Source organism: Salvia splendens, chromosome 5 (genome assembly GCF_004379255.2).
Source record: "Salvia splendens isolate huo1 chromosome 5, SspV2, whole genome shotgun sequence".
Lineage (NCBI taxonomy): Eukaryota > Viridiplantae > Streptophyta > Magnoliopsida > Lamiales > Lamiaceae > Salvia > Salvia splendens.
This window is the reverse complement of record NC_056036.1, coordinates 32557858-32574123: the sequence shown is the minus strand read 5'-3', so window position 1 is coordinate 32574123 and position 16266 is coordinate 32557858. Positions and strand designations below refer to the sequence as shown.

The window sequence follows — 16266 nt, the reverse complement described above, 5'->3', positions numbered from 1 at the left end:
AGGGAGAGAGAGATAGAGATAGAGAGGAAAGAGGGAGAATATCGAAGTGGGGTGCTGAGATATTACCTTGATTTGATTGATTGGTTGATTGATTTCAGATTAAGAGTGTGCCAACGCAGCCATTTTTATTGCCAATCATGTTTGATGATAATTGGATTTTGATTTTTTGCTGCTGTTAGGTGAAAGAGTTCATGCGAGAAAATTATCTTGCCAACTGGATTCAGGTCTGACAGTTTGAATACTGAAGTAGTGATGCTTTGCTTAGGGACAAAAGGTGATTCGCTCACCCCAGGCGCCCCCATAACCCGGCCCGACATCGCTATGGAGGGGTTCAAACACGGTACCTCAGCGGCCCATTAGGTGGGAGGAACTTACACTGGTAACCAGCACACAAGGAGCCACCACAGTGGTGAAACTCCCACACTGCGGCTGCCAGCATTCGATCCTGTCTGCTTAGGGACAATCTACCACCCAGGAACCAACTGAGTTAAGCCCGTGCGGGCGTATAGTGATGCTTTGCTTATGCTATGTGTTTGCTTCTAATGAGGGATTTGTGTGTGATTGAAGGCACTTTTAGAAAAATGAAAAGGTTTTATTTATATAAAACAAGTTAAGTACATGATACACTCTAAGAAAAATCAATCTATTTAGTAGTATTGTTGGAAAATGATGGTTTCAATTAATTTAATATTATGTGGTGTTTAGTTTTCTTTTATGTATTTTCTTGAATATTGTTGTGTTTGATTTATGATTGGAAATGTTTCGATACTATGATCCATTACTAACATTACATTATAATCATGCATATGTTTCCATACTAAATTATCTAATCTAACAAAGCGTGCGAAAAAATCAAGCAGTCAAATTTAATTTTAAAAAAATGTGTTTTGTTGGTCATGATGATTTTATTTTAACGTTAAGGGTTTAGGATTTAGGTTTCAATGTTTGGGTTTTAGCATATTAGGGTCACTATATTGCAATGTAATGAAGCTCGACTATGATAAAGTATAGTACTAATTTAAATGGATACATAATACAAAAAAGATTGCACACAATTTTGTGACAATATTATTCTGCGTCGGCGCTTTTATACTTCAAAATACAATTTAAAAACCGTTTTGAGGTTTGAAAAGCTATCGTCCAATTTTAAAACTTGCAATACTACCAATTTGTTTTCGGAATCAAAACTTGATCTTGTGTTAATCAATTAACAATTTAAAATCGTATGATAAAAAAATATTTCGTCGTGCATCGCACGTGGGTTGAAACTAGTTTATAATAAGGAAACAGTTTTTCATCATGTAATTTTTTTGGAGACATCAATTCTTTTAGTAATGTCTATTTATTCGATCCAATGAATATTTTGCAATAATTTATCACTTGTGTAGTGATTTTAAATATTTGAATTTTCTTTTCTAGTTAGTTTTTTTTAGAATTAAAACAATACACAATCATCACCAATTTCCTAGAAAAAAGTAACTTTGAGATTTAAAAATATGATCTTGATAATTTGTGTTCCGCTTTATTAGTTTTGAATGTCTTCTAAAGATTTGGACATAATAATTGCACTATATACAAAAATTGACTTTGAAGGTGAATCAATAATAGAATGATTTTTGGTGACACGGGGGATATTTTATCTTCATGTGGAAATAGTTGTGGATGATCAGAAAATGTTAGATGAATTAATAACGTTTTGGTAAAATCATTGTGAGTAAAAGAGGGTGCCAAATGCCATTAACCCAAACATGGGCAATCCTTGTTTTAATGAGAAAGAATAACCATGCTTTGACAACATATTATCTGAATATTACAGCTTATAACAACCAGGAGGAACATGATGGTCTTGCACACAGCTGGCTCGTATATGAACTCGACCGGGTGACCCAGTGCCGGGTTACTATCAGCAGTGAAGTCGAAACGGTGAGACACGTAGCATTATGTGTGGGTGCATATAATACACTTGAAATTGCAAAGATGACCAGTATCCATAGAGACGAATATTAGCAACACAAACCAACCTCCTTCACAAACAGCAATCCTGTCTTCTACTTTGATTGCTGGAACTTCATTGATCAATTCCATTGGGGACTTTTTACTCGTATCCGAAAACCATAATTAGACTAAGAGACCGCATTAGTGCTCAGCCGGATGATGATATATGAACAAAACAGTAGTACATGAAACCAGGAGCGAAAGTGACAAAATTGTTGAAACCTCAAATAATACATAACGTAAAAGTAAGTAGCCATCAACGCGACCACGTACATCTACAGCACATATCACAACTTATATTTGTATTGTATGCTATCCAGACAGAACTATGAAACCGTAATTGGCAAATGCACATACTGCCCATTTGTGTAGAGATCAACGGCCAACTCAAGTGTGAATGTGTGATCATAATCATCACGGCCTACTCAACCAAATATGCTACTCAAAACAAAGCAGTACACAGAACCAGGGGAAATAAGTGACAAATTTGTTGAAACCTCAAAGATAATTTCAGTGATATAACCTAAAAGTAAGTATTTATCAACTTAGGGAGGAGGTATGCGACCATGTACATCTACAACACATATCACAAACCTATATTTGTATGCTATCCAGACATAACTATGAAACCATTGCCATGCATACTGCACATTAATGCAACTTGCATAAAGATCAACGGCAAAACTCAACCAAATACTCTACTCAGTATTCAAACACTTCCTATTTTCCTCTTATTCAGTACCCTCAAGGATCTTGGACTCAACTCACTCCTCGTATTTTCCTAAGCTACGAACAAATGGAAAAATCCAATGAACTTACCGCTCCTCGTATTTCCTAAGCTATATTTTTAAATATAAAAAATTACTCTGTGGCGGGTGGCCTATACACATGAGTGCAGCTTAAACTATTCACTATTTCTACTAAACCAGATTGCAAAACATTATGTATCACCTTCAATCGGTTTTTATACACTCAACTCAAGGAGAGTGACAGCCAGAAACATCTGCAGCCGTAACAGAGACTCCATCTATAAGGAAAATATAGGACCAGAAAGGTAAATAAGAAGATAATATTCACACTCTATCCCGCCCCTTCCATAATTGGGAAGACAGTTCTTGAGTCCTCTATCACCTTCCTATCCATTCGGGTAATAGATAAAACAAAAGGTTGAATACAACAACACTGAAAACCAACAAACAAATGGTTACAGATCAGCCCTCCGCATGATACCTAAAAGTAAGTAATCACCTTAGGGAGGTATGCAACCACATACATCTACGGCACATATCACACCTTATTATTGTATGCAGATACAACAAGGAACCATATCAAAATGGCGCCCAGGTCACCGCCCCAACATGGGTGGGTTGATCGAGGTACAAGGTCGCCGCCGGGTCGAGATACAGGTAATTCCTAGACCTTTATTCTCTGAATCTTTTCCTTTTTAATGGTGATTTGTTTTTACTAAAATAAACATAAGTATAAAAGTAAAAACTTACCTAAAAGTCTGCTGATTTTCTCAAATCTTTCACACTTTTGCTCTGATTTTCACTAATCTCAACAGCAGCACACGTTTTTCTCCTCTCTAATCTCAGCAGTGTGCTCCTCTCTAATCTCAGCCATTTTTCCTCAAATCTCTCACACTTATATTCTGACTGCACACGTTTTTTCCTCAAATCTCTTACACTTATATTCTTGTGGATGAAGATTAAGAGAATGGAGATATAAACTTGGTTGGAGCAGAAGAGAAGATGACTATCATCTAAGTGAAGATGATATATAACTTTCTTTTGACATTTTCAGACAATGGTTTCAATTATTTATTTTGTGTTATTCTTATGACTTATGAATTGTTTTGATATTTTGATAATTTCTATTTTCCACTTTATCTCTATTCACATGAATTACGTCTACATTTATATTATTTGATATATTATAAACATTAGAGTAATATATTTATTTGATTTAATATTAAAAGGCAAAAAAATTAGCCTAGATTAGTGGGTCTCTCGACCCAGTCGACTCGTCGACCCGCGACCTGAATTTTCACCTTATCGAACCCGGTGCGACCCTCGACCCTAACAACACTGATGCATACTGACCATTCGTGCAATTTGTGTAGAGATCAATGGCCAACTCAAGTGTGATCTTAACCATCACAGCCTACTCAGCCAAATACACTACTACATTTTTTCTGTCCTCTTATTCAGTACCCTCGAAGATCTCATCTCCTCACTCCTCGTATGTTCCTAAACGAGGAACAAAATGGAAAAATCCAACGAACTTATCACTCCTGGCATTTCCTAAGCTAGTTTTCTAAATTGAAGGCGCAAAGCATAAAGAAATAATAGTATACATTAGTTTGCTGACACTACCCTGCCTAGGCTATACGCGAGAATATCAACAGGAGTAAACCACAGACACTATAGCTTACAATATTCACAAGCTCTATTAAACCAGATTGCACAACATTATGCATCATGCGAGAGAAGGCGGTGTGATTTCGGTTTTATACACTCAGCTCAAGGAGAGGGACAGCCATAAACATCTGCAGCAGTAAGTCCGTAACATAGACTGAATCTGGAGAGGACAATTCTCGACCTATAACCATTCCCTTTTGCATCAAGGGACTTAGAACTAGCCTCAACCAATCAGTAAGGAATTTTGCATCACAATTAGCCAAGTTACAATGCAATCCAGTAGCCTAAAAATTAGAACAAACTCTCTCCAACAAGATCACAACTTGAGAGAACTACATAGTCAAACCCAGCAATGAATCAAAGCTGTCGTAACTCGAAGCATGTAATCACAAATTAGTGAAAACGGGAAAGGGGGAAAATGACTTAGCTTTAGGCCGAGAGTGAGGCGACGCCTCCTCCATGCTGCTGCTGACTTCGCAGCAGGCGGAGCCACGGTTCGGCTGTCGCGGGGAATGGAAGTGGGAACACATAGCCATGGATTTTGTCACGGGACTGCCAAAATCTCAGAGAGGAAATACTGCGATTTGGGTGATAGTCGATCGTCTCACTAAGAGCGCTCACTTTATACCAATCCCTATCACGTACGGATCAGAGAAGTTAGCCCAGTTATACGTGAAGGGAATCATTCGCCTGCACGGCATACCGGCAACGATCACGTCAGATAGAGATGCCAAATTCACATCCCGATTTTGGCAAAGCTTACGGAAAGAGCTGGGGACGCAATTGAATTTTAGCACGGCATTTCACCCACAGACCGACGGACAGTCCGAGAGGAAAATTCACACACTCGAGGACATGCTGAGAGCAGTAGTGCTTGATAGAGGAAGCGATTGGGAACAAGTACTGCCACTAATAGAGTTTGCCTACAACAATAGTTACCAGACAACGATTAATATGGCTCCGTACGAAGCACTGTACGGGAGGAAGTGTAGATCACCCCTCTATTGGGACGACGTCGGTGAGAGGAAAATTTTGGGTCCGGAAGTAATTGAAGAGATGATAGGAATTGTCAGAAAGATACGAGAAAGAATCAAAGAGGCTCAGGACAGGCAGAAGTCCTATGCAGATGTCCGATGAACTGATTTGCAGTTTGAGGTGGGAGATAAGGTTTTCTTAAAAGTATCACCCTCAAAGGGGATAGTCAGATTTGGAGTTAAGGGGAAACTCCGACCCCGGTACATTGGACCGTACGAGATCCTAGAAGCAGTCGGACCAGTGGCCTATCGATTGGCGTTACCGCCAAGCTTTGGAAACGTTCACAACGTATTCCATGTATCACAGCTTAGGAAATACATGTTTGATCCGAAGCACGTGATTCATCAGGAAGAGATGATATTAAACCCGGATCTGAGCTATGAGGAAAAGCCGAAAGCGATTCTGGACAGAAAGGTACATCAGTTAAGAAACAAATACATCCCTTCAGTAAAAGTACTATGGGAACACCACGGGCAGAAAGAGGCCACGTGGGAGTTAGAGAGTAAAATGAGGGAGCGATATCCCGAGCTGTTTGAGTAAAGCCGTACAAATTTCGGGACGAAATTTCATTTAAGGAGGGTGGAATGTGACGCCCCGGATATTTAATCCTCTTATTTATAATTAAGTCGGATTATTAGCTCGATTGATCGCAATTAGCAAACGTGTGGACGTGTGATTCGATTGTTTCCCGACGTCGGATCAAATTAAGTACCTTGTGGAGAAGGAAAGTTTAAGTGCAACATGGAAATCTTATTTGAATAGCAATGTTGAAATAAATGATTATTGGAATTTATTGGAGAAAATCAATTACATGCCTCGTTTTCTGCGCAAGGAAAATCAAAACAACAATTCATCCTACACTACATCTTTGAAAGGGACAACATTCAAGCTAATGAGAGCTTGGACAAGAGCTACTCCAAACCTAATACTCTAACAAAGGACTAAACTTGGCATATAGACAAATAAGTGAGGTGACAAATCCATTCACCTCTCTTCCTAGATCTTTTCGATCTTCCCCCTCCACAAAGCTCCAAGAATGGACAGCCTTTGTACCTGCAAGGAATACACCAAAAAGGGGTTAAATAGGAACTCACAAATAAAGGGAAAAGAGGTACATGCTCAACTAGGAAATGAGGAATAGTAGAGCTAAATGGTCAGCCCCTAGGCTGCAATGCTAGAACCAAGAGCACGCTTCATCAAATGGAGAGAGGGAGCAAATGGACACTGTGGAACAAGCTCACTAGGCAACCCCATTTAGGGAAGTATCCTGCCCCTCCATCCCCTAAGAAAATGGTCAAAAGGGCAGCCCCAAGGTTCACACCAAAGAGGTAAGATTCCCTTAAACAATAACCTCAAAAGAAGGCTGAGGTTGTAACCAAATTTGGGATCATCAATTCCCCAAATCTCTGCCACAAGAAGCCAAAGGAATGGCTTATAAATACCGCCCTCCCCTCCCCACTCCACGCACATTTTTCTGCCAAATTCTCTCAAGGCAAGGGAGTGCAGCGGAGTAAGGAGCGGCGGTACGGAGCAGCGGCAGTGAGGAGGGCACACCGAGAGGGTGCACCGAGCAAGGTAATTCCCTCAACACCCTCCCTTGCATCATGTAGAGCAATCACAGGAGGTAACCTAGAACAAGAACTCAAGGGACTTAGAACTAGCCTCAACCAATCAGTAAGGAATTCTGCATCACAATTAGCCTAAGTTACAATGCAATCCAGTAGCCTAAAGATTAGAACAAACTCTCTCCAACAAGATCACAACGTGAGAGAACTACATAGTCAAACCCAACAATGAATCAAAGTTGTCGTAACTCGAAGCATGTAATCACGAATTAGTGAAAACGGGAAAGGGGGAAAGTGACTTAGCTTTAGGCCAAATAATTTTTCGGATGAATTTTCTGTACAACAACTTTAATGGAAATAAAGCCAGGGGCTCTGCCCCTTGGACCTCGCAACTCGGGGGCGCTGCCCCCGAACCCCTGTCTAGTCATAACGAATTCAAATAAGTGTACACTTCGCACTTCCAACTTATTTGATGTCTCATTATGATCACGTTGATCAATCAAGTTAATCCAATTACACTAAAATATCCAATAGGAGCCACGGTGGGGCCAGGGAGGCCCTTGGGCCCCTCAGCCATTCGAATATTTCCAATATATATATTATATGTATAATAGGATGAATATGTGTATGCCTACCTAAGTTGGGCTTGATGGCAGTTTTTAGACAAGCCTTCCTCGGATCATTCTCCTCTCCGTATATTGTTTTCTTAATTTCCTGTTTCTCTTGGATTCTTGAGGTTTTTAGATTTTCTTAGTAATTTTGTTAATTTTCTGTTATACGTAGAAGCTAACAATTTTATGTAAACGGTTTTATTTTTTATTTAGTATAAAAAATAATTTTCATAATTTAGGACTGAAAACTATTTCTTTAGTTCTATGAATAAATAAAAATATGTAATATATTTAAAATCAATTTCAAGGATATGTTCTTTATAAACACATAATTATAATGATATGCTCTTTGATTCCGTAAATACATAAAAATATAAATTAGTAAAATTAATTTCAATATTATGCTTTTTATAATTAAAAAATATTGTTTTTAAGTATTTTGATGTCGACATTAACATTGTCATTATATCTCTAATTTCTAATCCTCTAATTATTTATCGCATTATCTATCTCTTTCCACGTCATTGACACTGAAAACAATTACTCCCTCTATTCCATAGCAGTTAAGTCATTTTGCTACGTTTTATAGTAGTGGAGTCATTTCCGTTTTTATTAAAAGTCAACACATATCTTCTCACTTATTTTTCTCTTTCTCTCTCTTACTTTATTCTCTCTACTTTTTTCTTCCCTACTTTATTTAAAGTCAACACATTTCTTCCTACTTTTTTTATTTAATATATTACACACTTTTTAAATCTTCGTGCCAGAAAGAAATACATCCGCTATTATAAAATGAAGGAAATAATAAATTTTAATAATAGTAATTTGGGTCCCCCAGGATTGAAATCCTGGCTCTGCCACTGGTTGCGGGGTCGGTCCGCCGCGGATTCCACCCACTAGATTTGATTTTTTTTAATTACTCAGGTTTTTTAATCCGAAGGGGAAACCTCAGGTCCACCCACTAGTAGTAATATGAATGAATCATCTGTGAATAAGTCGGTGTGTTCTTAGAAAAGAAAATGAAAAGTTAAAAATCATGTAGGTTGTGGTTATTCTTGCATTGTTTAGCTTGTCAAGACTCATGCGATGCCTTCAATTTTATACACTTAGTTTTCTATTGGTAAAACTATTAGAATACACACTTGTGGCAATTTATATCATATATGAAATTCATTGCAATTCTCTTGAAAAACTGTCAAGTTAAGATAAAATAACATAAGAATATCTCTTCTTAGAATCTGTGAATGTCAATTTTCTCTTTCGACATTGGAACTTAGTAGTTGGGATGTCAATACCAAGCCCGTTTGGTTTTGAGCTAGATTAATATCCCTTATCTTCCCAGAAAACATATACTAAATAAAATGCAAAATAACTTAATAAAATGTTCGATCTACACTTTGGAATTGTCCTTTTTGTAGGGTCTAGAATAGTACAAATGCCCCCATGGGTATTTGGTCTCCATACATCTCTGCGAACTATATTATGACGTATAGCATTTTCTATTTAAACATCGGTCTTAATGTCTTATGTATAAGAAAAGTTATATAATTAAATTAAGGCTAAAGTAGTAATTGTAACGAGAGCCTTTTATTTTCTTCTTCGTAGAATGTAAAGCTTTAAGAGTATTTTAGTTTCTCCTTGATGGTTTCATGAGTTTGTTTTATACCTTGTTTCTGAAGGAATCATTACCTGGTGCAAAGGAATTTGGACTGTCTACCACAAGAATTTGCGCAGTGACTCCTTTAAAGGAGTAGCTGATGAGGATGAATATCATACATACTTGATTATTAGTTTGGAAAATCGTACAATGGTATGCCGTTGTTCACCTTTTCCTTTCGAAGAAGATAACATTTGGAAATTCATCACTATCTGTTGTATAAAACTCTTATTGCCTTGACCTGTTATTTTCTTAGAGTTGTATTCTGTTCTTGTTTTACTCTACAGGTATTACAAACTGTTAATAATCTTTGAGGAGGTAACTGAAAATGTGGACTATTATGTCCAAGGAACTACAGTTGCTGCAGGAAATTTATTTGGAAGGTGTGTTTCTTAGTCTACTGATAAACCACCATATAACATCTTTCTGGCATGCGTGTGTGCGCATGTGTTATTGGGAGAGGACTTTTGGGGGCTTGGACTCATAAATATTTTTGTCCCGTTTTGAAGTGTATAACTTTTACCTCTTCAGAAGATGCAATAATATACTTTCAAATGTCATAATGCCACATTTCTGCTAAAGACTAAATTATGCACTGATAGTCAGCTGTTTTTTTAACAGCACACAAATATGCTTTATGAGGAGATTGATGGTGAAAAGTTCTCTTCTTTATAAGATTGTGTGAGGGAGAGTGTTTTGGCACCTTGGTGCATCAAAAATTTCTGTGACATTAGGTTAAAAATATTTCTTTGCTTTTAATGCATGGATTCCTGCTTATGGAAATTCTAATAAGTGACTACGTTTCATACTAATATTCAAACAGACGTCGAGTTATCCAAGTATTTGCTCGTGGTGCTCGGATACTTGATGGTGCTTTTATGACTCAAGATTTGAGCTTAAAATCTTCTAATACAGAGATGACTGCAGCTTCTGATGGGGCAACTGTGTCCTCAGTTTCCATAGCTGATCCTTATGTGTTGCTGAGAATGACTTGATGGAAGCATTCAGCTTCTTGTTGGAGGTATGTCTGGACAAAGTTTATAGAGTTTCAGAGACACATTTATGGATACAACCAGATATTTTTACTTATTTCCAAGAATCGTATGGTACACTTAACCTTTCTTGACATGCTGGTTGATGATTCTTTTGTTCCAGATCCATCCACCTGCTCTGTTTGAGTCATCAATCCACCAGTATCTTAAAACTCTGATAAGTTGGTATTAGCTTGCACTCTCTATCATGATAAAGGTCCCGAATCATGGATTTGTAAGACAAGTACTGATGCTGCCTGGCTTTCTACTGGGATTAGTGAGGCTATTGATGTGGCTGATGGTTCAACACATGAATGGTGACGTGTACTGCGTTCTATGCTATGACAATGGAGATCTGGAGATATTTGATGTACCTAACTTTAACAGTGTTTTCTTGGTCGATAAATTTGTATTTGGAAGGAGCCACATCTTAGATACATTTTCCATGGCACAGCAAATAATCATATAAACCTCACAAACAAATATTCTGAAGATATTGGACAAGTCAGAAAAGAGGCCACTCACAACATAAAGGTGGTTGAGCTTTCTTTGGAGAGATGGGATTCAGAGCATAACCGGCCATTTCTTTTAGGAATATTGTCTGATGGGACCATTCTTTGTTATCATGCTTACATTTATGAAGTTTCAGATAATGCTTCCAAGACTGAGGGTGTCGTTTCTTCTCAGAACTCCGTTAATCTTAGCAATACGAGTGCATCTAGATTCTAGGCTTAGAAATTTACGATTCGAACATGTCCCCTTGGACACATATGCAAAAGAAGAGACACCATCTGGAGTCTGTTCACAACGCATCACTGTTTTCAAGAATGTTGGTGGTCTACAAGGTTTTTTTCTTTCTGGCTCAAGGCCAATGTGGTTTATGATGTTTAGAGAGCCGCTTTGGACCCACACCCACAGGTTAGTTTGATTCAATTACTAAGCCACTATTCTTATAGCATTTTGTTGTAATACTAGAATATCCATATTCCAGTTTTCCAGTAATTAATAAACTCATTAATCACTATTACCATTTTCTGTTTAAGGGGTGTGATGGACCTATAGTAGCCTTCACCGTTCTTCACAATGTTAACTGCAACCATGGGTATATATGTATAACTTCAGAGGTTAGCTTTCTAATTATGTAATTCTGCTGGAACCTTGTTTGCTATGTCAACGAGCAATATATAATCTTCCTTTTTTCAGGGTGCTCTGAAAATATGCCAGCTTCCAGCTTTATCATATGACAATTATTGGCTTGTACAAAAGGTGCATGCCCATCAGTTCTCGATTTTCTCTTCTCCGCAAGTCAATTTGTATGCTATTAGTAATATGTGCCTAACTTGCTCATGTGAGTTGCTTTTCTTTGTCTTTTGTATGGTTGCTTTTACTCTCTCCATTTGCTATTGGGAGCACTGGCAGATTGGGCTGAAGGGGACTCCACATCAAGTTACCTATTTTGCAGAGAAGAATTTGTACCCTGTTATAGTTTATGTTCCAGTAAGGGCAATCTCTATCATGCAGTCTTTTTCTTTAGTGCATCAGCAATCAGTTTCGTATTTAGTTTCCATCAGCGCACATACTTATTGAATATTGAAGTCTGTTTCCATGAGTACTTACGTGACCCAATTCTGCCTCCCCATGTTGCGATTACCGAATGATAATAAGATATTAAGTTAAAGGTTGGTTAACTAACCGTTCTTTTGAATTTTCATGTAGGTGCTCAAGCCACTTAATCAAGTGCTCTCATCTCTTGTTGATCAAGAAGTCGGAAATCAGTTTGAGCATGATAATATTAATATGGAGGGGACATATCCCATGGAAGAATTTGAGGTTCGGATTATGGAACCAGAGAAAATAAATGGCCCCTGGCAGACTAGGGCTACTATTCCTATGCAAACTTCTGAAGACGCTCTTACTGTGCGAGTGGTGACGTTATTTGTAAGCTCAACTTCACATATTTTGCTGCTTCATTGGACATTTAACATTGTTGTTTTCTCCATTTTTCCCCTTTGCTATCTGGCTTTGCCCTTTTCTTTATGAAGATGGTCAGATATCTGTGGAATTTTCATAGTCCCTGTTGTGTTTATGTACTTTCAGAACACCACTGCACAAAGAAATGAGACACATTTGGCAATTGGAACTGCTTATGTACAAGGAGAGGATGTTGCAGCAAGAGGACGCATTCTTTTATATTCTGTTGAAAGAATCTCAGACAATATACAGGTGAAGGTAGCTTGATGTTTTACTTTGGACTCTTTTAACTAATATGAGAGTTGTACGAGACTTATTCCAGAGTTTCAACCAGTCATATTGGTGTCTTATCTTGCCCTTTACATTTTTAATACTTCAATGCTTAACTTTATCCTAGTCTTTTCAGGTTACAGAAGTTTATTCCAAGGAGTTGAAGGGTGCTATATCAGCTCTTGCATCACTTCAAGGCCATTTACTACTTGTTTCAGGTCCTAAAATTATTCTGCACAAATGGACAGGCTCTGAGTTGAACGGTGTTGCCTTTCATGATGTTTCACCTCTCTATGTCATGAGCTTAAACATCGTAAGCGCCTCTTTATTCTACATGAAACATGTGTATATATCTTTGCTCCTTGACCCGAGGACGGATATAGATGCGTAAACAGTGAACTCATAATTATCTGGAAACAAATCTCACTTGCTCTTCAATCCAAGCAATTCTATCATGTGCATTTTGCTATGTAGAGAGAGGTAGGTTAATGGTTACAGAAGGCATGACTTGTCCTATTTATAATTGCTTTATTCCCAACTGAACATCCTAGTCATACTAGTCATACTTGTTCAGTATGGACATCAAAATCTTAAATATTTTCAACATTATTTTATGGTGTTGCCAACATCCTCGAATTTCAATTGCAAGGAAGCTGAATGTTGGCAGTGTAAAATTTTCAGTTGATGCATCTTTGTCCAGTTGAGATAGCAGACAAGCTCTTTCAATTGATTAGATTTTCATCTTTGTTAAGACGTGAATTGAAAAAACTTATGGGTTGGGCGAGTTTTCCTAGAAAATCTATGTTTAACTTTCAACTTAAAATGCTTTTCTATCTTGTTAATTGCAATCTGTTTGGTTTTATAAAACTCTAAAAGAGATGCAGCACTGTAGCTTTATTATGAACTTTCAAGCTTTTTTACTAGACTTGCTGTTAATCATGAAACTTGTGCAGGTTAAAAATTTTATTCTTCTCGACGATTTTCACAAAAGCATATATTTTCTTAGTAGGAAAGAGCAGGGCTCTCAACTCAATCTGTTGGCAAAAGATTTTGGGTCACTTGATTGTTTAGCAACTGAGTTTTTGATCGATGGAAGCACACTCAGATGACCAGAAGAATGTTCAGGTTAGCACATTTGTGAACAAATAATGAAACATTTCGAGTGTGTTTTTTCCTTTTTAGGTTGCCTTTTGATTTCTATTTAATACTGTATTTTATATGTGTATTTTATTTTGGTAATTGCAAGTGAAGTATATTCTTCTTAGTTTAAAAAATATATGTATAAATCTAGTGTTTCTTCTTTCTCTTTCTGAATATTTTGTAATATGCTCATATATATAAATGGTTATATGTGATAACTGGTACCCTTTTTTTGCAACATATAGATATTCTATTATGCTCTAAAAGTATCAGAGAGCTGGAAAGGATAGAAGCTTCTGTCGAGAGCTGAGTTTCATGTTGGCGCCCATAATTTCTACGGTTGCAGCTTCTTCCCGCATCTGCTGATCGAACTATGCCTGGCTCTGATAAGACAACCCGATTTGCCTTACTTTTTGATACCCTGGAAGGCAGCATTGCACCTCTGGAGGAACTTACCTTTCGTCGTCTGCAGTCATTGCAGAAAAAGCTCGTAGATTCTGTCAGCCATGTCGCTGGACTAAATCCACGATCTTTCAGACACTTCCATTCGAATGGAAAGGCTCATCGCCCAGGTCCTGACAGCATTGTCGATTGTGAGCTGCTCGTGCAGTACGTATCTTACTCTTTCGCACACATCGTTAGCTTATTTTTCTCTGTGCGAAATAAAAAGTTGCCCTTTTTTTGGCAGTTTCGAGATGCTGGCACTCGAAGATCAACTTGAAAGTGCTATTCAGATCGGTACGACACGGATGCAGATCATGTCTAACTTGAATGACCTCAGTGTTGCCACAAACTTCATGTTGTGTTGAATAGTGGTCTTTAATCTTTATGTAATATGCTGAGGTTAGAACTTGACACTACTATTTCTCATTAAATTAGTTTCTTTCTTGTATTTGTAAATGAAAAATTTTCAGATCTACTCAACGATGTAACCATGTGATAATGTAAAATTAAAAGATTCTGATGCAAATATTCATTTATTAAGTCTAATTTTAATGGTTATATCATTAACCATCTCTTAAAGATTAAATTATGTGGAATTTAATGATTAAAAAACCAATTATAAGAGTGAAATTGGGATGAGGCAAAACTTTGGAGACATGCCAAAAAGGAAAAGTTATATTCCTCGACATATGATGGATAATATATACTCCCTTCCTTCCACAATAATAGAGTCATTTCATTTTACGCACTCGTTTTTAAAAAATAATTATAAATAGTTTGAGAAAAAGTAATATAAAAAAAAGAGAATAATTCTACTACTGTGGAACAAGAGTACTACATTAATCAAGTTGATAATTCATTCTTTGTTGCTTGACATTTTTTCCCACAACTCTATAAATGCCATAGAGACTGATAGCTTGATAAACAAAATTTTGTTTGAAATACATACTATGACATCAAATATGACTATTCAATTGAAAATGGTGGTAAAAGTTGAGGAATGTGAGCAAGAAATTCAACTGAAGCAAATTCTTGCTGCCCATTAATGCATCATCAATCATTCTCGCTTTTTAAATTTACAAGGAGGAAAATGTACGTACACATGTTAGCATACCAACAAATAAGTATAGGGAGAATTCTTCTTTTGTTCTAGGATGCTAATTGCATTCCATTTTAACGAAGAAGAATAGATTTGTTCCTACTCAGTGAGTGACGCATCACAGTTATGTGTCACTATTAATAAAACGCATGACAGTTGTGCGTTTTTACCTAGTGACGCATAAGAATAATGCGTTTTACAGTGACGCATAATGGTCATGCGTCTTTGGTTAGTGACGCATAATGATCATGCGTCTTTGGGTGAGTTTAAAGCAGTCGTGAAAAAGCAGCGCACAGAACAGAAGGTTTTTGTTTATGCGAGTTCTCTCCGGTGATATCCGGCGATTTCGGTCAATTTCCAACATTTTGCTTTCATTTGTTAGTTTTACCCAATTTATTAAATTAGGGCTTATAGGAAAAATGTCCCTAATTTTGCTAAATTAGGGAAAACCTACACAAATTAAGCAATAAAGGATGAATGTAATCAAATTGAAGAACAATTACTGGAATATGTTTGGAAACGGTTGAAATCGCCGGATGAAAGTTGGATTCGCCGCTGCTGCTGCTCCGCTGGGTAGTGTTCTGCTTCTGCCCGATTTAAAAATCACCCAAAGACGCATGACCATTATGCATCACTACCTAAAGACGCATGACCATTATGCGTCACTACTTAAAGACGCATGACCATTATGCGTCTATTTCTCTGTCTATAAAATAAAAAAGTTACCCTCTTTTGGCAGTTTCGAGATGCTGGCGCTCGAAGATCAACTTGAAATTGCTAATCAGATTGGTACGACATGGATGCAGATCATGTCCAACTTGAATGACCTCAGTGTTGCCACAAGCTTCTTATGAGCACTTCATGTTGAAGACCTTGTGTGTTGAATAGTGGTCTTTAATCTTTATGTAATATGCTGAGGTTAGAACTTGACACTAATATTTCTCATTAAATTAGTCTATTTCTTGTATTTGTAAATGAAAAAATTTATACTCAACAATGTAACCATGTGAAAATGTTTAAAGATTTTG

The 16266-nt window shown here is 37.3% G+C and overlaps 1 pseudogene; it reads left to right on the top strand.

Moving 5' to 3' along the window:
- The first annotated feature begins 6650 nt into the window (after positions 1-6650).
- LOC121804136 lies at positions 6651-16256 on the top strand (annotated as a pseudogene).
- Positions 16257-16266: the final 10 nt, after the last annotated feature.